This window comes from Saccopteryx bilineata, chromosome 1, assembly GCF_036850765.1.
Source record: "Saccopteryx bilineata isolate mSacBil1 chromosome 1, mSacBil1_pri_phased_curated, whole genome shotgun sequence".
NCBI lineage: Eukaryota > Metazoa > Chordata > Mammalia > Chiroptera > Emballonuridae > Saccopteryx > Saccopteryx bilineata.
Genome location: NC_089490.1, coordinates 61,145,159 through 61,169,350, shown reverse-complemented (window position 1 = coordinate 61,169,350; position 24,192 = coordinate 61,145,159). Strand labels below are relative to the sequence as shown.

The 24,192-nt window shown below is 38.4% G+C and overlaps 2 pseudogenes; both read left to right on the top strand.

Moving 5' to 3' along the window:
* The first annotated feature begins 13,367 nt into the window (after positions 1 to 13,367).
* LOC136319892 (SUMO-conjugating enzyme UBC9-like) lies at positions 13,368 to 23,816 on the top strand (annotated as a pseudogene).
* Positions 17,794 to 22,628, top strand: LOC136320979 (small ribosomal subunit protein eS7-like; annotated as a pseudogene).
* Positions 23,817 to 24,192: the final 376 nt, after the last annotated feature.

The window sequence follows — 24,192 nt, the reverse complement described above, 5'->3', positions numbered from 1 at the left end:
TGTAAACACAATATTTGTTCAACTCTTAAGAGTGCTCCAAGGCTGAGGGAATCATGCTCACAAAGTTTTACTCACTGATCTAAAAACTATCTAGCTCACATTTTTTCTCTTCCTCTTCTCTTTCCAGTTCCCTCTCCTTGTGCCTTTGTTGGCTACATAAATATCCAAAGAGATGTTTCCCACAGGAAAGAAAAATAAGAGAAGGGACTAGGAGCAATCAAGAGAAGAAACCGACCTTTGATGTAATACATGATTAATGCTAATGATGGTAAAGGAGAATTTCATAACACTCTGGTTTTCCATTGCTGAAAAACAAAGTTATTCTAAGCAGTTAGCTCCAACTATAGGTATATAATACCTTTTTTCCTCCAACAAAACATCCCTTAGATTACTTGAAGTTAATTAGCTACCAAACATCAAATACATATTTCTTTTTGAATTATTGTATTTTCTTTTACACAAACATCTTGATTGAAAATATTTTAGTCTAGTATTTATCAGTCTGTCAAATGCCCATCAGTCTTAAGAATGCAGACTTGTTTGTGTGTTGCCTGAAATTCATTAGTTCTTTTCTTGTCTATACTCTCAGTCGCCCACCTGCCCCACCAATAAACACATAAACACAAACACACAAAAACATACTCACACACACACACACACACACCACAAAATAGTATTTTGCCTTAACCTTCTGGAAATCTAAGAATTCTGCTATAAGGCATACAGGAAAAATTCATGCACTTAAAAATAAATACAATTGAAATTTTTCTGGGTTAAATTTTTTTTCCCTTTATGATACCAAGCCTGAACATGGGCCAATGTAATTGCTTCTTTTAATCAGTAGACTTGACCTCTGGATAAGGCAAGAGGAACATACTGGGTGACAAAATAAAAACAAGAGAAATCTTAGCAAACCAATTTGATTTTCAGTTCTTTTAGTTTCCTACTTCAGTGCTTTTGAGACTATGTACCACCATGATATCATTAACTATTTGTTTCAGCTTTATTTCTTATATAATTTCTAATCCTATGATGAAGAGCTTGATGTTGTTCTTTAGAAACAGAGAAACTAGGTATCTCTTTTTCAAATGTGATCAGAATGATTATTGTTTCACATCATAAAATCATTAAAAGATGTGTGATATAAGACATTATGAAATTTATAAGATCTTTTTTAAAGAGCTATCATGATGATAATGATGATGATAAAGCACATATATTTACAGAAATAAAATATACTGTTCTATGGAAAACTGCTCTTTCAGAGAAGTTATTATATATTCAGCTTATTTATTTGAGTGTGAAAATACAATTTATTTGGGTGTGAGATTACAAAGTCAATTAACATATAATAAGAAATAAGCAACGTGCAAGTTAGACATTTTTCTATTAGTCCTATATGACTTCAGGCAAATCGTTACTGTAAGTAAAGTCTCTGATGTGAACAGAACAGAAGGAAAATTTTTGAACATAGATCTTGAGTAGCATAGAAAACTTGTGGAATTCTTGGACTATAAGCAAAGCAGTGGCCTTCCCTTAAAGAATAAGCCTTCAAAATAGCAGACTGAAAAAGAAAATGCATGTATTTTATCTACTTTTTCTCTTTTTACTACAAACTTTCTGTATGTGACCTTTAGCAGCAGCCAAAGTACATCTGTGGTTTTTGTCCGTGTGTGCAGAAAAATAGAGAAAGAGATAGACAGTTAGAATAACAAGACCTTGGAGAGATATCTGGCCATTTGTAACTGGAACTCAGATTATTTTTTTTAATTCAGAGAAGTATTTAGGATAATTCTAAATTCATAATATTATTAGTTTTAACTTGAGAATGCCCCCCCCAAATACCCTATTATTAGAGAAGTTAGTGCTGCTGACTTAATTCAAAATAAAGTTGCCTAAATAGCTTACTCAGGTTCTCAAGTTGCAGAAATTCAAGAATGCATCTTATTCATCCTTGTGTCTCCTGTAACTCAGAGTGTAACACCATGACTTGATGGGAGAATCACAAAACTGAAAAATGGAGTACCTGAGTTCTAGTTGTTCATTCTCTGAATGACTGACTGGCTTCTGAGCCCCTGCTCTAACACAAACCATGACCTCTTCAGAGCTGAGGATGTTATCTTGACATAAAGTGAAGATACAGTGACTATTCTTCAGTAAATAAAGAGAACAATATATGATTCTAGTTGGTAATCACAAATATTTCTCCAAATTGGAGTCAGAGGTGATATACCATTTATATTCTAGTACTCATAAATGATAGTATGAAATTTCTAATAGGAGCTCAGAATGCTTTCAGGCATTTTGGAAAGAACTCAACTGGCCACTTGCAGATAAATGGCCCTATTTATAAAGAAAAATGAAAACTAACATTTTCTCATTAAACTCATTCTCTCCCCTACCAAGAAGCCTGAGGGGAAATAGATGACCTCCATTTTACTAAATAAGGAACTAAAAATAAGAAAAGTTAAGTGATTTGCTCAAATTCACATAGCTAGCAAGTGAATAAGCTGGAATTTAACCTCAGACTGACAGATTTTGTGGAGACCAATTTTTTTTACTGTAACATTTCTGTATCAACACTCATATGACAGTAATACAGCTCCTCAAGGTCAGGTAATAAGTTCTGTCCATCATTGTATTGCTAGTGCACAATAATGGACAACAACATAATGAATGAAAGAATTCCTTAGAAATGTGCCCTGGACAGTGTTTGCTCCTCAGGGCAATTGGACAGGGTTCCATCCATAAGCAGCGTTGTCTGTTACCCCAATTCGTCTACAAACACTCTCATGTTCTCCGTGTGCCATGCTGTGGGAAAGATTGGGAACACTGCATAACTTGTCAGTATGAGCAAGGGCAAATGATGTGCTCATCCCAGGAAGAGCAATTGATTTCTGGGCTGAGAAGAAAGGAAACCACAAAGTTCGAAAGTCACAGCCTGGCCACAGTTGGAGTGGAAACCAGGAGGACCAATGGATGCCATGATAATGAGCTACCTCAATCAGGAAGAGAGAGAGAATTGCTTGGCAAGGGAGAATAAGAGAAAAGAAACCCTATACCAAAAACAAAAAAGGAGTAAATAGCATACTGGGTCATTCATCAGAGCTGTAGGTGGGACTGAGAGAGAGCTGGGGACAGGGAGTGGGGCTGGGTAATGTCAGCTGTCTAGGACTAGGACACAAATAGTTTTTGCCTGAGTAGTATAGAAAACTACACTGTATCTTAAGTTAGTTTTTTTATTTATTTATTCATTTTAGAGAGGAGAGGGAGAAACAGAGAGAGAGAGGAGAGACATAAAGAAGGGGGGAGGAGCTGGAAGCATCAACTCCCATATGTGCCTTGATCAGGCAAGCCCAGGGTTTTGAACCGGCAACCTCAGCATTTCCAGGTTGACGCTTTATCCACTGCGCCACCACAGGTCAGGCTACACTGTATCTTAAAAGAAAATCCAGTCCCCTTATATCATTCTTCATAGTGACAGTACTTGCCATTTATTGTGTATTTATTACATACAAGGCATTTTACATATATGAATAATCTCATTTTTTAAATATCACACAATTCTCCAAAGAGTATATTATTGTTTCCACTCACACATCAGAAATCCTAATCTCAGACGGGGTAGGTAACTTATTCAATGTTATACTTAAGGAGTAGCCGGGACTCAACCCCAGATTGTCTGGCTCTAAAGCTTACACTCTTCCCACCATGCCTTGCTGCCTGAGTCCACCCTAGCTCGGTCTGAGAAGCACATATTCCCCTTCACCTTACTTAGCAAACATCTTCCAGTGAGAAAAAGTGGGGAAAAGACTTATCCAACCCCCAAAGCCTTATTGTAGCTTAACCAATTAAAGGTGGCAGAATGCTTTGAAAATGGCAGTGCAGCTCCTTGAACATCATGTGCTTCGGTGGGGCTCTGAGATCAAATGCTCTGCAGCTTCTATGTTCTACAACAGCCTCTAGTAAGGCTTTCAAACAAGGGCAGGGAGCCTCTCTCAGGAGAAGTTTTCAGAACCCTGGGCTGGTGGAATAGTTGGAAAATTCTTCACATCAGGGATATCTTCTATGAAATCTCCTGGTTAGCAAAGGGAGATAAATAGACCTTAAGCTACCAAAAGTATCTCAATAATTTTTTATATAGCATGCTAAGCAGAAAGACAAGATAAGAGAAAGCCTGTTTATTTGGAAGAACCATACATTGCTTCAGAAGGATTTGAGTGACACAAATTGAGTCTCTGATGGAAGACTAAAAAAAAAAAGAAAGCAAAATTTTCCAAATAAATATCAATGAACAATTAAAACCACCTGCTACTGCCTAGACCTCTGAGCTACCAAATTCTTTTAATAATCTGACCACAAACCTCAGAAAACCATCCAGAGAAAATATTGCTTGAGACCATCTTTTTTTTTTTTTCATTTTTTCTTTTCTTTTTCTTTTTTTTTTTTCTCTGAAGCAAACCCCACCAGGAGCTACCTGAAGAGTCAGACTGACTGAGCAGTGCACAGCTCGTCATGTGTATTGAAGAAAGGCAGGGTTCTGACTCCGGAAGGTGGAGGGTGGGAAAGCGTAGCGACAGGCAGTGACGGGTATTCAGTTCTCCTCTTGGCAGTTTTCCTCTTGCTTCCATCCTGGCATGCACAATTCATGACGGCACGATTTCCCAACCTCCATCTCTCATCTTCTTTGCTCTTCTCCTACTTCACTACTTTCGCAAGCCCAAAGTGGGGTATCAAGTGGGGTTTCCAAATACTAATGGCTTAACAACAGCCTTTTACTTAGCTCACAGTTTGGTGGATTGGTCAGAAATTTGAGCTGAGCTCACCTGAGTTGACATTTTGTTCTTACCTGAGCTCATTCATGCTGCTTCTTAGCTAAGTGAGTTTGTTTGTGCGGTTGACTGGCTGTCCACAAAGACTCTGGGGACAACTGAACATCATTATCCGGTAAACTAGCCTAAACTTGCTCTGAGTGAGCTCAGCAGGGTTCCAAGAATTAGAGCATAAGTTCAAGGCCTCTTGAGGTCTAAGCTCAAAACTGGCAGAATCCACGTCTCTCAAATTCTATTGGCCAAACAAGTCACAAGTTCAACCAAATTCAAGGGACAGAAAAACACACACCATCTCTTCAAGGGAGGACCTGCAAAGTAACATTGCAAAGGGTCATGGATTTAGGGAGGGAAATAATTATGGCCCTTTCCACAAAACATCGAACACATATGGGGTTTAAGGGCAAGGGCCACCATTTCCGTTTCTTTCCTTGCACCTTATTCTGCTTTCTGTTCACCCTTTATACCAAACTATTCACCCAAATCTTTAAAGTTTTTACTTCTTGTCTCTGCTAAACTCTTCTGAGATGATCTAGTCAATAAAGTTTTAAACAACTACCTCTCTCTGCTTAGCTTTTCTTAGAATGTTAAATATCTTTGCTCAGACAAGACAAATAACATTAAGAAAATAACAGACTTCTTGAGCCCTAAGAAGTTTATATTTTCCTTCTAAATTAACAATACAGTTTTCATAGAGTCCAAAATCCAAACCATTCTCAAATTCTTCTCAGTAGCTTCAAGCTTACTTTTAAATCATTTGTAATCCTGCGGGAAATCATTAAATAGTGAGTCATGGCCTCACTATAGTTCACTGATGGCCTCTGATAATTATTTTACCATCCACATCAGAAATTTTTTAAAGTTCCATTTTAAAATTTTACTCCATTGCTGAGATTTCTTCTTGGGAGGATCCCAATTTTTTTTTCTTTTTCCAAAAGGAAGCTCAGGGTCAGTGAGTCCCTGGAACACAAAACCCTCCAGGGTCCAGTTGCCACAGTCTGATAAACCGAGGTGACTCCTGAAAATAACACCCATTGCTGCTGTTTCTGCCTTTTCATACATCCTGGAATTTGTTCTGATTTATCCCTAGCCTCTCCTTTAACATATCTATTGCTGGCAGAGCTTCAAGAAAGGAGATCCTTCTGAGCTCAAAGGTGGAGCACATGCTGGGGAATTGAGCCACTTAAACCTAACTTTCTGTATATATCTGAGTGCTAATAGACACTGGAAATGCATCAGCACGAACCTCCATAGTTAACTATAAGGAGTTAACTATAAGCAGAAATTATTACTTAAAAAGGCTTGTCAGATTCCTTTGCAAATTCTCAATGTATCTTTATCTCCTTTACCAATTGTTATCATCTTCCTTTGTGTCCCAGGGAAAAAGGTAGCCTTACTCCTTTTCATAAACAGATCAACCCTATGAGTCTTTACCTCACTCCATCTACTATGCAAACATCATATCATTAGTATTCTCTCTCTTCCCTTTTCTCTCTTCCCTTGGGTCTATGCCCTCAGCCTACAGACATGATCAAAGTTCCTATCTCTAAGTAAACTTTCTTGCAACCCACCTGCTGTATTTTTCTGGCTGCTTATCTACTCTTCACACCTCCACTAATTCACCTCCTATTCATAACTCAGTTCTCTGTAATTGGTCTTTAGCCCCATCACTCCACTGAGTCAACAATGGACAAACCAAGAGACTTTCTCAGCCTCTTACCTACCTGACCTCCCAGCAGAATTTGTCACTCCTGATAACTGCTTCCTTCTTTAATCTCTTTCCTTGATTTCTGAGACAGTTCCTTTTCTTAATTCTCCTCTTCTGTCTTCTCTTTTCTAGTTCCTTCCTGATACTCCCCTTCCTCCACTTGATCCTTAAGCATTGGCCATCTTTACTCATATAAACTCTCCCTGGGTAAGAGTCCCTTCCTCTACCCATCTTACTGAACATCTAATAGTAGATGTTCCATAAGCTTTTAAACACAATACTTATTAAACCAAACTTATTTTCTTTCTTCCCACAGTTTTCCTACCCAACTATCTCCTTTTTCTACATTCTTCATTTTAGTTAGAAATGCCGTTGATTGTCTCCCCAATATTTATCCTATTCTTTTATAATGATAATTTTATTTGGGCACATGGCTATTCAGCTAAAGACTACATTCCCAGCCTTCTCTGCAGCTAGGAGAAGACTATGTCACCAGGACATGGCAAATGGAATGTGAGCATAAGTAGTGCAACCTGCTGGTCATGCCCTTATTAGCTAGGGTGGATTCTGTTGTCTACAGCTAAAAACACTGAGCAATATAGTAATTAGTACCAAAATTGAAGTTTGTGAGTTTGGGGTTCTCAGTTATGCAGCTCATCCCAAATGTCTCCATTCCAATTCTAGGGATCCTACTCTTCCCCATCAATGCCCTAGTGTTGGTCAAATAAGTTTGTAAATATAATATATAGGTTTGCTCACTTATAATTTGCACTGGGTATGGGGGACAGGTTGTAAGCAGGCAGGGTTGTTATACCCTAAGGCTTAGTTTTAAGACTAAGCTTTTCCCACCCTAAGTGACTTTGTATCAGAGACTTCTTTGTTTGTATATTGGATTAAAGTTTTTTATTTCTACTCTATAAAATGGGGCAGACTGGGAGCTTGCTCTCTCTCAGTTCCTGAGATTAGCATTAGAGGAGAGAACAGAGAAAGGAGAGCAGAGAAAGGCCACATGGAGGAGAGGAGAAGCAGCCAAGATGGCGGAGTGCTGAAGGAGAAGCCAGTTTGTGCAGTTTGTGTAGAGAGAAGGAGATGGGGAACATAGGTGAATAAGGCTGGTAAGGTAGAAAACTTTGATTCTAGGAAACTCGGATAAGTCAGTGGCTTTGGGAGCGCTGAATGGAAAGGGAAGTCTTTTCTCACTTTGTGTATTTCTCGCCCGCCGGGTGCAAGCTAGGATAACAATGATGGCCCACCAGTTCTTGGTTTCGTTGTTTCATTACTGTCTATCCAAATCAAATGGGAACCTGCATGGGCCAGGTGGCTGTGATGGTGGCTGTGGCTACTGGCTTTACACTTAGACCTTACTTGAGACAACTTACAGGACTACAAATTCAAACTACACTATAATTCAGCAACTCTAGTGTCATAGGGTTAGATTCAAAATATGACTTTCAGCTACATAAATCCTTTGCTATGAAATTTTAAAAAATTATTCAAGGAAACTTCTTAGAAATTTCTTGGTCTTCTGGTCATTTATTGAGCTGAGAATTTAAAATGTATACCTGTTATTATTTTTTCTTTACTTCTCCAGGGTGCTTTGAAGCAATAAGCCAAGCCCATTGGTCTTATATTCTTCATGTGCCCTCCATAATGTTTCGCAATAGCCGCTCTTTCCCAACTTGTATATGTAACCATTTAAGTATCTCTTCTACCATAGGTAACAAGAACTACCAATGTTCTTACTTCAGTAATCACTAGGTTCTTATTGTCTTCAAATTCCAAATCAGCCATATATCTTATCTTATATTCTCATTTCTTTGAGGATCTATTTAGAGTGAATGCGTTCGATATATGGGTGTGGTATATATGAGTATTTGGATATTAAAGTTGTAGACTAGGCAAAGAGTGTCAGTTCCCTATCCTTACATCAATTTCTCTCCTTCCCCCTTAGTATCAGAGTTCTCATTTTATTTGGAAAGCAAGATTTTCACCTAAAAATTCATACTTCTCTGTGTCTCTAGCATCTGGGAATGGTTACATGTCTAAATTCTGGTCAATGAGATATAAGTAGAAGAATTATTTGGGACTTCTGGGAATTCTGCTTTAAAGGAACCATCTCAACAGGGCAGAATCTTTTTTGCCCTTCTGTCTTTTCTCTTGTTTCTGTCTTGCATCTCAACTATCATGCCTTGGCCTCCAGCAACCATCTTGGATAATGAGGTGAGTTTGAGAATAAAAACCATGGAGTAGAAGAGTGAGACAGAGAGAAGGTGTCTGTGTTTCTGATGTCCGTAGAGCCTAGTGCCTACTTCCAGATTTTATTTACATCACAGAAAGTAAAATCCTCACTTGTTTAATCTTCTGTAATTTGGGGTTCTACTATTACATGCAGTCTAACCTAATTCAAGCTGATATATTCAATAAATGTTTCAAGGACAAAAGAAAAAAATTAAGACTGAGCTTTGGTAGTAACAGTGTGCAAGAATAACAACAGTTATTCCAACCCAAGAATGTCACTTATATAAAGAATAACTTTTATTACAACCCTTTCCAGTAATCCTGTGAGGTGATTCAATTATATCATCCTTATCTTTCAGTTGAGATAATCCAGGCAATGAAAGTTTAAAAGATCACTTTCAAGATTATGAGACTATGTGAGAGAAAGGTAATCAAACTCAAAGTTTGTTTGCCTATATGCATAGTCCCAAATTTCACTCAATGAAAGCAACAAAAATACAAGAAAACCATAACACAAACAGCTAAACCTTCCCTCCTACAGGACTAAGACTGGTTTAGATAATTTACTTTCTTGCATCTGTTGGATTAGCTATTTTCTGTGAAGATTTGTCAGGCATGTCCCTGTATGGTCATAACAAAGAAGTAGATGGTCCTGAAATCATTTTAGACTTTTTCTGACTTTATTCCTGAGAAGTTCAGGCAGCACTTCTGTTGAATAGGTATTCTGGATCTCAACATGACCAACAGCCTGAGAGAGGGTGTGGATCAACTCAACTGCAGGTTTCAATCCTTTCTTAACAGAGCTTTTTACACATTAACCCAATGTCTGGCTGAGGCAAGGACCACAAGTTTTGTTTAGAAGCACAATGCCAATATTTGGTGAAAAGGTAAAGAGAAATAAATAAATAAAACTAGGAAAAATGAGAAATTCTAAAATAAAATGAGAAAACCAAAGTTGGGTTGATGTTTCCACTATTAATATTCAAACTAAGGCTAAATGCATTTTTCAGACTCAGGCAAAGCCAGTTTTTAGATTTTGGCTCATCAACCTGGTGGATACAAGGATTCAGCATCCCCTGCTGCTTTAGAAGATTTGAATCACTCAGTTTTGCATATTTTAGAATATATTTTGACATCACGAATCTTAAAGGAACAGGTTTTGGTGAATAATAGAAAATATCAAACAAATGTTACTTTTAAGACATATGTATCAACTGATTTGATTGTAAGCTTCCTGTTAGAAACCAGGTCGCTGCCATTTCAGTCTTCTTTCCTGCAACTTCAAAGCAAAACCTTCCTCAAGAAGATCAGAGAAGCACCAAGATGGTATCTGAGGCCTTGGGAACAAGTGATGGCTGATGAGTCTAAAATCAGGTTTTCTAATAAAACTGGGAAGTCGTATCATTCAGACTGCTGGTACATTCTTCAGAGGAGTCAGATAATGCCCAACCTATACCTCTGAGTTGAAGAAAGTGATGTTGCCATAAGAAAATGAAGTTTTTTTGGAGAACAAAATTTTGAGGGCCATTAAACTATTTGAAATCACTGTCTTCAACAGTCCCACACTGGAAATAAGGGATTCTGCATCAGTCTTCTTTACTCCTAGGCTTCCTGGCACCTGCTTGGTTCCCTGATTACACTATGCTTGCTTAGAATATTGTGCCTTTGCCCACACTGGTCCCTTTACCTGTGACATCCTAGACTCACCCATTCTTTACTTGGCTACTTTCCACTTGGCTAATTGTCCTGATCTAGGTGTCACTTCCTTCGGACTGTTTTTCTTCAACCACCTCAGAACCAGAGCAATGAGTTCTCTCTGAGACCCCTACCACACAGTGCAACAGAATTTATCACACTATGTTATAATTCTTGGCTTGGCTTATCTGAAAGCAGGTTCTGATTTTTATCTGCATGGTGACAATGCCAAGCACAGTGCCAAGTTTGTGATGAGCCCTTAAAAACTGTCAAGTAAATGAATTAACCAATGCGCAGGTGTTGGGAATACTATGTGGATAGCACAATACAAAGAGCACTGGGCTTAGCATCTCCAAGGCCTGGCTCCCTTATTACTTATTTACAGATTACTTAAAGCCTCTTAAACTCAATTGCCCCATCTAAAAAATGAGAATTATAATCCCTATTTTATAGGATGGTTGACGGGTTAAATAAGATACTATAGGTAAAAGCATTTCACTTGTTTTCTAGTAGCCATTTATGAAATGTTATTTAAAAGCTATTTGAGCATTATTATTAACATCAACATACAGCTATTCCTTCTGCTTTGAAAAGGGATTTATAGTGTCACAGGTAAGAAGAGATGCTTCCTTAATCTAGTCTAAAAAGTCTAAAGGAAATGATCCTTCGAACAACAACTCCAGCACTTTGTTATGGGCTGGGATCCTTGCCTCCCCACTTGCTGCTTACCTTGATATACTCTCAGATTCCTAGTCTGTAAAACACAGAGTCAGACTAGTATCAGTCATCTGCCTTTGATTTATAATCTGTGCATTTTAAGGTTGCTTGTGGGCTACATCCTTATATGTTCTCTGCTATATCTTCAGGTTCTACAACAATGCTTGGCATATAGTAAACCCTCAATAAATATTGCTTGAGTGAATTAATTAATGATGCTTAATATAAGATAATAGACATATTTTTCAATGTCTTCCATAGATTAACATATACCACTCTGGAATAAAAAATTTGCAGCACATACCTTACATAAGAAGTCTTGGACTGACTTGTGGTGGCACTGTGGATAAAGCATCGAGGAACACTGAGGTCACCGGTTTGAAACCCCCGGCTTGCCTGGTCAAGGCACAAATGGGAGTTGATATTTCCTGCTCTTCTCTCCCTTCTCTATCTCTCTTTCTTCTCTCTCTCTTTCTAAAAATGAATAAATAAAATTTTTTAAAAAAAGAAGACTCTCATAGTAATAAATTGTCAAAGCAGCAGCAACTGTTTTGTTTGTTCCGCTAAGCTGAGGACAAATGACATATAAGCTTAAAAAAAAAAAACCCAAGTGAATGTTGAGGTTTTGCTCCCTTGTGGACACTATTGCCTTTGCCGAAGAACAAAAACAGGGGGAATGCCTGTTCCCTTGATCTCCTCTAACTGCTTCCACAGAAGACCCGACTGGCCATAACCTATTCGTGGTGTTGTGATTATGACAGGGAAGCAGATGAGGATCACCAGACATTAACATGGCTCCTAAAAGACAACCCACATTGGATTTTTCTGTGTTCATATGTTGCCTGCTCCCCTAAAACATCCCGGATTTGAGAACAAAGGAAGAGGTCCAAGTGCCCCACAGAAGGCAAGAGATACAGAATATAGGATTTTCTTTCCCTTTTTTTCCCTTCCCTTGGGGTAGGAGAAAATTTTGAACTCCAGAGAGAAGTTGGTCTCTGCCTTCAATCACCAGGGTGTTACATAGTCTCAGCCTTGCAATTTAAGAGTCTGTTTTGTTTCATGTTTGTCAAGCCCTAAGAAATGACTTTGAATATAACTGAATAATGTTGTACAATGTAATTTTCCTCAATCTTATATAGAAGAGGTAAAATCTCTGAATCCAAGAAGCAAATGAGAATAACAGCGGGCCTCTGCTGTCCACCCAACCTCTTATTAGAGCCTGCAATCACTTCCACTCCACGCAAAATGGGCAGGAGCTGTATTCAAAGACTGGGTGATTGTGTTGAAAGAATAAAGTGCTTTAAGGCACAGTGCTTAAATAAAAGACTACATAAAGCCAAGTCCAGAGTCATTACTTCTGTTGGTTCCTTTTTCTCTGCTAAAAACTTGTAAAAGGCATTTATGCCATCTGAGTCATGAAGCTACACCTGTGTACCAATTCATTTCACTGAATGAGTCCTAATCATGCATATTTTGAAAGGTATAGTCAAGTTGTTAGATCTAACTAATGAATCTTTCCAAATCATGCACACCATTTGCTGTAAACCATGTTAGATCAACACAGTTAAATTACATGTCATTTAATCTCCAAAAAACTGCAGAGAGATTGAATAGGTGGGATTCAGCTCTGAACCAATTACTTAAAGGTTTACCCTATAATCTTGGTGTTTAGTTAACATTCAGGCAAAAGAATAGCCGTGCAAGTCATTTGGGACTGCCCAGTAGGTTGGAAACTAGTAGGTGTGCATGAACACAGAGTATATGATTTTCTTTTAAAATTTAAAAGCTTTAACTGAAATAATTTACATTTTTGTAATGTTGTGACCACTGTGCATAAAAAAAATGCTTTATCTATTGGCTTCTCATCTACCAAGAACATGGGCAAAATTCTGCCTTTGTTTTTTTTTTAAAACATACCTCAAAGTGTATGCTATATGAAATTCATCCACATTTAAGTGCAAGGCCATGAATCTGGCACTGCAGGGCACACAAAGTTGGGTCTATCATGGTCTCTTCCCTCTAGGAGTCCATATCCTAGTATGAGATGGACTATATAAAAGGCATAATGCAGTAAATGCCTACTAAAGAAACTAGTTATTTCTGTGGAAGGTGGGAGAAAGGAGACCTTAAACCTGATTAGCAGATCAGGGAAGGTGACAGATAAGAAGTAGATATAAAGGATGAATGGAATTTCAATTAAGGAACTATGAGGATGATGGCATTGCAGGAAGATGAACCAACAATACCATGACATGGAGGCATGAAACCCCTACAAATGAAGAAACTTTTTAATTACATCAACTCTTAAATCCCATTTATATGTCCTGCCTACACTATGCTCAGGGCACAGGGGTCTTAATTAAAAAGAAGCATAATAGCCTGATCGGTGGTGGCACAGTTAATAGAGCATTGACCTGGGACACTGAGACCCAGGTTCAAAACCCAGAGGTCACTGACTTGAGAGTGGGCTCACCAGCTTGAGCATAAGGTTGCCAGTTTGAGCATGGATTCAAAGACATGACCCCATGATTGCTGGCTTGAGCTCAAAGGTCACTGGCTTGAAGCCCAAGGTCACTGGCTTGAGCAAGGGCTCACTTTTGAATAAAAGTCACTGGTTCAGCTGGAGCTCCCCAGTCAAGGCTCATATGAGAAGCAATCAATGATCAACTAAGGTGCCACAATAAAGCATTGATGCTTCTCATCTCTCTCCCTTCCTATCTATCGCTCTCTCTTGAAAAAATTAATAATAATAATAAAAACAAGCATAATACTGCCTCTCCTTCTGTGCATAAAGTATCCCCAAAGACCTTTTTACCACAGACACAGAAGAAACTAAACAGTACCTTTATTACCCTATATCCAGGCCATGGTGATAGTCCCTAACTGACTTCCAGGCCACTGGTTCTCATTTTTCAATGCCTGCACACTGAGGTCTCATTATCCTTCTTAAAAGATGTATTTCTAAGAAGAAGTCAAGTTACTTTAGGTAGAAGAGCATGCTATATTCTTCTAAGGTAGCCTAATGTTTACAAGATAAAACCTAAATTTCAGGTCCTGGACCTCAGATCTCTCCTTGATCTGATGTAAATTGCTTGTTCTGTCTTATTCTCCTACTATTCCCCATCATATGAGTCATGATGGCATCTTATCACTAAGAAACTACACAGAACCCAGGGATTAAAAAAGAAAACTTCTAGGACTGATCAGAGATGAGGAAGAAAATGATCCAACCCCAGATGGTATATCAGAAAGAGAAAACAGAGAGTCAGAGAGACAGAGAGGCTGAGAGGCTGAGAGGCTGAGTCTTGCTAAGAAAAAGTTTTTGAGGAGAATATAAATTTTTATGAGTGAAAGTTGCATTTTAAATTTGAATTTTAAAAGTAAAAATCAAATAAAATTTTAATAAGATGTTAACTCATAATTTTGGTCTAGTGAAACTCATTCACAACAATTTGAAATGACTACTTATTTATTTGTTCAGCAAATAATGACTGAGTGTCCACACTGTGCCAAGTACTATTCTAAGTCCATGGGGATAGTGGTAAACATGACAGAGTGGTCCTACAGACAGAGTGTAGTAAAGACTAATATGATAATACTAAAATGAAGTGGTTAGGCCAGAAAATCTGTCTATAAGGTGCACTCACACACCCACACTCCAATTCAGCAGAGCAGTGACTGGGGACTTCTAGGTTACTAGAAAAGGCAATAAAAGATGCTACTCGATTTCACTGGTGTATTCTTGCCCTTCTGAAACCAGTGATGCATATAAATATTGCTAAAATTTCAAACCATAATGACTTGATCAGTTTTTTTAATTAATGTTCTTATTCTTTCTTATAACAAATATTTTCAATTTCTGAAATACTTTAAACAAGAGTAAGGGGTCCAGACTCCACAAGAATTTCAGCTTTACAGAAACTGAGTGCCTTAATTAAGATCTGTTTGATTAACAAGAACAGAAGTCAACTTCAGCTAGCTTGACTGAAAGAGAAATTTTATTCTAAAGTTACGGGAGTAATTCACAAAACCCAGGGGCTTGAAGTCAGCCAAGCTTTAGAAAGGTTTATAACTTGAGAGCCACTGCAAACACAGACAGTATCCCCTCTCCATTTCTCCTCCTTCTTTCTCTCAGTATGGTTGTTTCTTCTCTCTCTTCAGGCCATCTTTCTCTGATTGCATCCCCATTGGTTGAGTTTTCACCACTTGCATTCCAGCCATAAAGAAAGATTGACTATCTCTGACTCCCAACACCAAATTCCTGGGAGTGAGAATCTAATTGATTCCTCTTCAGTTTACCCTGTTGCAATGACACAGGGTTGGTGTCCAAAACTCAAACATGGATGCCAGGGTCCTGTTAGTATAAGAGGCCTTGTGAGCTAGGGAGATCAACAGAAAGGTTCTGCTACAAGGAAAATGTATACAGGAATTCCACTCTCTCACTGAGAGATTTCTTTCAAGATTCAGTAAGTTACAAGTTACTCTGCTAGAAAACAATAGAAGGAAAAGAAAAAATAATATGTTTAACAATTAAATCCAACATCCTTTTTCATCTACATTTTAAGATACCCTAGAGAAGCAGTTCTCCAAGTATTTTATCTCAAGGCCCATTCACCCTCTTAAAAGTTATCAACAACCCCAATGGGCTTTCGTTTATGTGGGTCATGTCTGCATGTAATAGATATTTACCATACTAAATGTTAAAACAGAATTTTTAAAATATTTATTTTAAAATTAAAAAACTCCTTGAATGTTAACATATATATGAAAAATAATTACATTCTCCGAAACAAAATATTATTCAGTGAGAAACCATTATTTTATCTTTTTTAAATCCCCTTCATTGTCTAGCTTTCGAGATTGCTAATATATTCTCACATCTCCTTCTGCTTTTAATCTGCTGTGATATCACACATCATGTGCCCTTTGGAAAACTCCATTGTACACTCTTGAGAGAATAAAAAAAAAAGAAAAAGAAGAGAAACAAATAATGTCTCAATCTTATTATGGAAATAGGTTTGACCACACATGACCTGGAAAAGGTCTCAAGGGCCTCAAAATGAGAACTGCTGCACCACAGATTAACCTGTCATCTGTATGGAAATAGACATTTAAATTAAACTAAGCAACTTGGTTTATAGGAGTAACTTGTCTTGGTTTCCATATAAACTGGCCTACCCAACTTGGCTCCCTACATTAATCATATTATATTTTGATTAATTTGATGAATCCATGATCAATTGAATTTGAAAAATTTTATTGATAAATAGTAGGATATGGGAGTTACTAAAAAGAGCTTTGGAAAGGACAAACTTAAAATTAAAAGGTAAATTCTCTACATATTAGCTGTCTGACATCAGGCAAATTCTCTAGGTCTCAGTGTCCCCATTTTTAAATAAGCATTATAGTGATACTACTTACTTATGGAGTGTGAAGATTGAATGACAAATTATAGTAAAGTGCTTAGCATAATGCACAACATATCATGAGTGTTCAATGTGTTAGCTGTTTTTATTACGTTTTGTTACTTGTCATATCTGTGCTCACAACCATTATGTATTGTAAGGCCAGTGGCCGCCACTGTCGTGGCCATGCAGGTTCTCATGGGATTTGGGCAGACAGTAAAGAAACAATGGAGCCAGAAAATGGTGACTCATTCCTTTATTAAAGTCTCACACCAGCTGATGAGCAAATACACAGGGAAAACACTTCCCTTTCCATTTAGGGCTCCCAAAGCCACTGATACAGTCTCTGATTCCACAACCAGGAAAATCTTCTCCGGTTTCTCCTACAGTGGTCGGCAAACTCATTAGTCAACAGAGCCAAATATCAACAGTACAACGATTGAAATTTCTTTTGAGAGCCAATTTTTTTTTTTTTTTCTGAAGCAGGAAACGGGGAGAGACAGTCAGACAGACTCCCGCATGCGCCCGACCGGGATCCACCCAGCACGCCCACCAGGGGGCGATGCTCTGCCCCTCTGGGACGTCGCTCTGTTGCGACCAGAGCCATTCTAGCGCCTGGGGCAGAGGCCAAGGAGCCATCCCCAGTGCCCGGGCCATCTCTGCTCCAATGGAGCCTCGGCTGCGGGAGGGGAAGAGAGAGACAGAGAGGAAGGAGAGGGGGAGGGGTGGAGAAGCAGATGGGCGCTTCTCCTGTGTGCCCTGGCCGGGAATTGAACCCGGGACCTCTGCACGCCAGGCCGATGCTCTACCACTGAGCCAACCGGCCAAGGCCAAGAGCCAAATTTTTTAAACTTAAACTATATAGATAGGTACATTCCTTATCGAGGTAGCGCCCGTATGTGGTATTTTGTGGAAGAACCACACTCAAGGAGCCAAAGAGCTGCATGTGGCTCGCGAGCTGCAGTTTGCCGACCACTGTGCTAGAATAAAAGGCCTCACTAGTTTCAGCAGAGCTCGCAAAGCCCCTCAGCTCTGGTTCCCTATCTGCACACTTTCTCTGCCAACATGGCTTCTCTTTCAGCACTCTGCATTCTCTCTACTCTCCCTGCAAAACATGCCTTCTTTCTATCTCTCCTTCTTCTCTCTCTTTTCAAAACTTTCTGGTGTGAAAACTTCTCCTCCAGCAAACATTTGCAAAACAATGGCCCTTCCCAAGCAAGAAGGTAATTTGCAATGTCACAGACCATATATACCTGGCACTGCCCAGCACCATTTTGTAACAATAAAAGTGAGCAAATTCAAAAAATATAAATATTACAAACTCATTTGTCTAACATGAAAAGTTAGTCCTAAAAATGATTACTTATGTCCTGTATATTAGATGTCCCTATCCTACAGGAAAAAAATACCAAGTAACCATATCACTAAGACAGCTATTGGACACAGAGCGATTTTGGAGAAAACAGGGTCCTTCTATCCACATGGCTGGCTTACAAAGTTACTGGTCTCACTGAGACATTCTTGAAAATGCCTTCAAGTGGGCTGGCAAAACTAAAATGTATGTGGGCCTGGTTATAATAATACTGGTTCTATTCCTAAACTTTTATTTTATATCTTGATTCAAATGATTTTTTGGAGCCTTAACAGAGGTTTCCTTTTGGATAAAAAAATAATAATAAGGCTGATTGTTTCCTTGCAAATCCAATTTCATCTATTCTGTCCTTATTTCATCCCCATATGTTTCAAATTGACAAAAAATGATAAAATGAGGATGAGGGAGGTTAAAATTTTCTTATGGAACCCATATAAAATAAGCAGTTAAAACATGGGAGACTGATCGCTGCTTTCTGACTTATCCTAAGCCTTCTCTACCTTCATTTCATGTTCTTGTTGAGGATACAAAATACACAAGTCATTTAATTTTCTTCATCCAATGGCAGTATATTCTTCTAAAATGAAACAGAAAAGTATTTCCTTAGAGCACATGCTGTGCGGTCAACGACAACAAATATCTTTTACAAGAGACAGAAGTGAGGGAGGAAGAGGATAAGACAATTACCTTAGGTGACCACTAGTCAGTTTTATCTAGGTCCTCTCCGACTCCACACTGGCAGACTTTGACCCAGGGTCTGAGAACTAACATGCCAAGAAAAAGAGCCAGGAAATAAACTCATTTTGGCAAGTTGTGATTACTTGCTTTGAAAAATATCCTTTTCTTCTGTTAAGCTTTAAAGTTCTTCTCACAAGCTTCATAACGAAACATTTAGATTCCTAGTCACTCTATAATCTCCAAAAACAAACAACTAATATCCAGTATCCCTGCCTTCATATTAATGAGAGAATGCAATAAAGCATCAATCTAGAATTACATAAACCAGAACATTTTGAAAAAAGTTTTGTTGGCAGCATATCAAAGCACAACTGATAACTAATGCAAACTTTCATGTTTGGATTAAATAATAAAATGTTTGTTTATGTAATTTTTTTACTTTTCAAAAACTGAAAGACTCACATTTTTGTTAAATTCTTTCATGATTTGGAGTATACAACCATTTCCACCTTCTCTTGGGTCAGCGGTTTCTCAGGAGATAGTGAAAGTAGGATATGTAGAAAAAACTGTTAGTGGCCACATAAAATAATGTTTATCTGCTGCCTTTTTTACTTATGTAAATGTATTGCCCTTTGTAAAAAAACATTTGTTTTTTCAAGAAAATACTTTAATGTTCATTGTATAAGAAAATATTGGTATTAGGTAAAGAAATTAAATAACATGTATTTTGGTCCTCAAATATATTACTTTATAACATTTTACTTAATAATAAATGTTATTTATCATCTATAGTAATATGTTATTTTAATATTTGCTAAAATGCTATTTATTTTAAAAGTTTTTAGAATTAATATTCAAGTTTTGATAAAATACAATATAAATAAGTTTCATATTAATAGAGAATGTCTTGGCTCTGGTCTGGTAGAACATCATCTCTGCATGCCAAGATGTGGGTCTGATCCCTGGCCAGGGTACATAAAAGAGTCAACCAATGAGTGCATGAATAAGTCCAGCAACAAATTAGTGTTTCTCTCTCTCTCTCTCTTTCTCCTTCTCTCTCTCTAAAAAGTAATTTTAAAAATATTTTAAATAGAGACTATCTTGGAGGAAAGGTTAATCAGGAAGTATAATCCCTAAGAGGAAGGGATTGAGCATTGCCCACAATTCTTTGTGTCACAGGAAAGTTTTCCATAGTTAAAATGTCTGGGCTCTGTTCACTTTATACCTTATGACAGGGGTCAGGAACTTTTTTGGCTGAGAGAGCCATGAACATCACATATTTTAAAATGTAATATCATGAGAGCCATACAACGACCCATGTACGTTACACATTATCCAATAAAAATTTGGTGTTGTCCCAGAGGACAGCTGTGATTGGCTCCAGCCTCCTGCAATCATAAACATGAGCAGTAGGAAATGAATGGATTGTAATACATGAGAATGTTTTATATTTTTAACATTATTATTTTTTTATTAGAGATTTGTCCGCGAGCCAGATGCAGCCATCAAAAGAGCCACATGTGGCTCGCAAGCCATAGGTTTCTGACCCCTGCCTTATGAATACAAGAAAAGTTTGAAAGCCTTCGCACCTCAGGATAGATTGCTGAGCAGAGCCATGAAGTACTGATGCATTTTCTTTCCCCATGTCCCAACAATAATACCAACCCTAGTGTTCCATGAAGACCTACATACTTATCAGTCAAATGGAATGATAGATTGACCAAAGAAAACATTGGAGTGTTTATAGGATGATGTTATATATCCTTTATGCACAGAAAGTTGGACTTGAATTTTTTTTAACATGCAAACATTTATTTCTGGTCAACATCAAAAAATCAAGATAAGAATCTTTCCAAGGTCATGCCCTAAAGTTAAAATTTTTCTAATTTTAGACTCTACTCTTTTAACGTAGTTTCCCATAAAATTTAAAATCTACTTTAGTACCCACACTTTGCACAAATTAATATAAAGAGGGTTTTGAAGAATGAAGCTTAGAAGAAGATAAAATAAGAAGAGCTTTAATTTTTCCATGAAAGAGAGGGAAAAAACAGTAAATAAAGAGTCTTGAAATTTTTTAGTTATTCTAAATCCTCTTGTTTAAGGAACCTATTTAATTTTCAAAGAAATATTATCCTTAGATCTTTAAAACCAGAACACATTTATTAATACATCATTTTAAAATTATTCTTTTATTATTACTATTAATTATCTTAACACTGAAAGCATTTCTCATGCTGATGAAAAGATTTCTTATCAGTAGCTTTACCATATTATTTTAATAAAATGAATAGGAAATGAAGCCATAAAATCATTAGGCAAGAATAGATTACAAGTTGCTAATTTTAATAATCGCACAGTAGCTCATATTAGAACAATCACCCCAAAGTAACAATTATGAACTCTGGACAAAACACAAGAAACAATATCTAAAGCCATTTGACAGTGGCCAAAAGCAAGTAAAACTGGAGGTGGTTGACATTTAGGGGAAAAGTATGGCACTGGATAACTGACTTGTTTTTTATGTCATTTTGCCTGAGGGCAGTCCTCCATTGATGCCTCAAGAAGGTGGCTAAAACTTGATTAGAAACCTTACTGGCTAATAAACCAGAATACAAAATTTGAACAGTAGCAGCTGGAAAGTGAAGGCAGAAACACTGCAAAGAAAAGAGTCACAGAAAAGAAGTTCCAAATTCTATGTACAGACTCTATTCAAACCTCTGGCCAGCCCTAAACTAAGTATATGTTGAGCAGATATCAAAATACCCAGCTAAGGCTAAAAGAACTAAACAGAAATTTCACTTGCTATACACCATAGAGAAATTTAGAATTTGAGACCAGCCACGTTAATTGTCTGCTAAAAAAGAAAAGCAATATTCTTCAGAATTACATAACAGAATCCAAGATCCCTAAATATCCAAAATATGCATGATACAATACAAAATTAGTATGCATAAGAAGAAATAAGAAAATACGACTCATACACAAGAGAAATAATAATAATCATTGGAGAGCGACCCCAAGATGGCTCAGATGTTGGAATTAACAAATAAGGGTTTTAAAGCAGAGATTATAATTATGCTTAAATATGCAAAAGAAATACAATGAATGAGAACATCGAAAAACACAACAGATTATGAAAGAATCAAATGGAAAACTTGAACTAAAAGTACATCTAAAATTTTTAAATTCACTGAATGAGCTTAGCATTAGCCTGAAAATGACAAAAGAGACTTTTCTGCTGCCAGGATTTCACGAGCTCTCGCAAGAAGTAGGCCTCTTCTTAAGCCGGCGCTTACCAAGGAGAAGTATGTGTTCAATCGAGCAGCAAGATAGTGAAGCCCAATGGCGAGAAGCTAGACAAGTTCGAGGAGTCTGGCATCTTCCAGGCTCTGCTACACCTGGAGACAAAATCAGCCCTCAAGGCTCAGCTTTGGGAGCTGAACGTCACAGCTGGTCGAGGAAACCGAAGTTGATGTTGGTCGGAAAGCTGTTATAATCTTTGTTCCAGTTCCTCAACTGATGTCTTTCCAAAAAATCCAAGTCTGACTGGTACACGAGTTGGAGAAAAAGTTCAATAGAAAACATGTTGTCTTTATCGCTTAAAGGAGAACTCCGTTGGAGCCAACTCAGAAAGGCCATGCAAAGAATAAAACAGAAGTGCCTCAGGAGCCGCACTCTGACAACCGCGCACCACGCCATCCAGGAGGTTCTGGTTTTCCCAAGTGAAATTGTGGGCGTGAGAATCCACCTGAAACTGGAGGGCAGCTGGCTCATAAAGGTTCACTGGGCTTAAAGCCCAGCGGGACGTGAAACACAGGGTTGAAAACCTTTCTGGTGTTTATAAGAAGCTCACAAGCAAGATTATTAATTTTGAATTCCCAGAGTTTCGGGAGGGAAGTCCCAAGACAAAGGAAGCGCTATGCCGGCTCCATCGCTGGGGCCTCGTCCCCCTCGCTTGCCAGTCCACGGCCGCCCTAGGACTTTGAATATGTCGGGGTCACCCTCAGCAGACTCACCAGGAGAGGAAAGCTTGGAGAAGAGACCACCCGTTTAGTTTTGTGGCTGTCCCAACAAAATAAACCTGATGGCACGATGAACCTCATGAACTGGGAGTGTACCATTCCAGGGAAGAAAGGGACCCCTTGAGAAGGAGGCTTGTTTAAACTATGGATGCTCTTCATAGATGACTATCCATCTTCACCTCCAAAACGCAAATTTGAACCACCGTTATTTCACCCATATAGGTACCCTTCAGGCACGGTGTGCCTGCCCATCCTCGAGGAGGACAAGGACTAGAGGCCAGCTGTTGGGCAAATGAGTTTGTAAAATAGGATTTTTGAGTTTGCTCACTTTTATTGTTTAAAATGGCATTGCCCACCTGAATAGCACTGCCCAGGTGAAACTGCTAATTACCTTCCTGCTTCAGAAGGGCCATTGTTATGCTACTGTTGGCTGGAGGAGAGGTTTTGGGCACCAAAGAAGTTTTTTAAAAGGAAGGAGCAGGAGAGAAGAAGGAGGAAGCCTTTTTTTTTTTTTTTTTGAGAAAGAAGCCAAGATGGCAGAGTGCTGAGGAAGAAGCAAGTTGTGCAGAGAGAGAGGTGTGCAGATGGGGAACCAGAGGTGACTGAGACTGGTGGGGGCCTTTGATTCTAGAAAAATCTGGATGAGTCAGTAGCTTTGGGAGCCCTGAATGGAAAGAGAAGTGTTTCCCTCGGTGTGTTTACTCTCCAGCCAGTTGTGAGGCTAGAATAAAGGAATGGCCCACCAATTTTTGACTCCATTGTTTCTTTACATCATCTGCCCAAATCTAATGGGAACCTGCATGTGAATGGCCACAATGGCGGCGGCCCCTGGTCTTACACCAGCAATCACGATTAAGCAGATCTTATTAGGAATACAGGAACTTCTAAATGAACCAAATAGCCAAGATCCAGCTCAAGCAGAGGTCTACACAATTTACTGCCAAAACGGAGTGGAATATGAGAAAGGGTTTGAGCACAAGCCAAGAAGTTTGCACCCTCATAAGCAGTGACCTGTGGCAACATCAAAAGGAAGGGATTGGTTTGGCATGAAGTTGTTTACAACATTTGCAGATCTAGCATTGCTCTATACAATTACGAGTCACCTAGGGGAGGCGGGTGGGCGCCATTTTCCACTTCTGCCACTGGTACACATTTCTCCACTTGATGAATTGCCCGGTTTTTCATACAGGATCTCTTCTTTCAGTCTTTTGTATTTTTGCTTGTTATGTTAAAACTTGCTTTTATTTTAATATTGATGTATTTCAACTGCTGTAAAATTATAAACTTTTATACTTCTACAAGTCCCTGAGGAGCTAGTTCCCTTTGCTCGCAGGTGCAGGCATGCTTCCCACTGTGAGAACTACCCATAGCCTCCAGCTGGCTGTGTGGAAAGAACTCAGCCTGTCCCCTGCCCTTGTGCCTCTGTCCTCTGCAAAACCTTGGTTGTGTAGCTCTGAGCCTTGGATCCAAAGCCAGCCAGCCATCGCCGCCTCTTGTTTCTGCATCATTTCCTTTGTGTTTATATGGC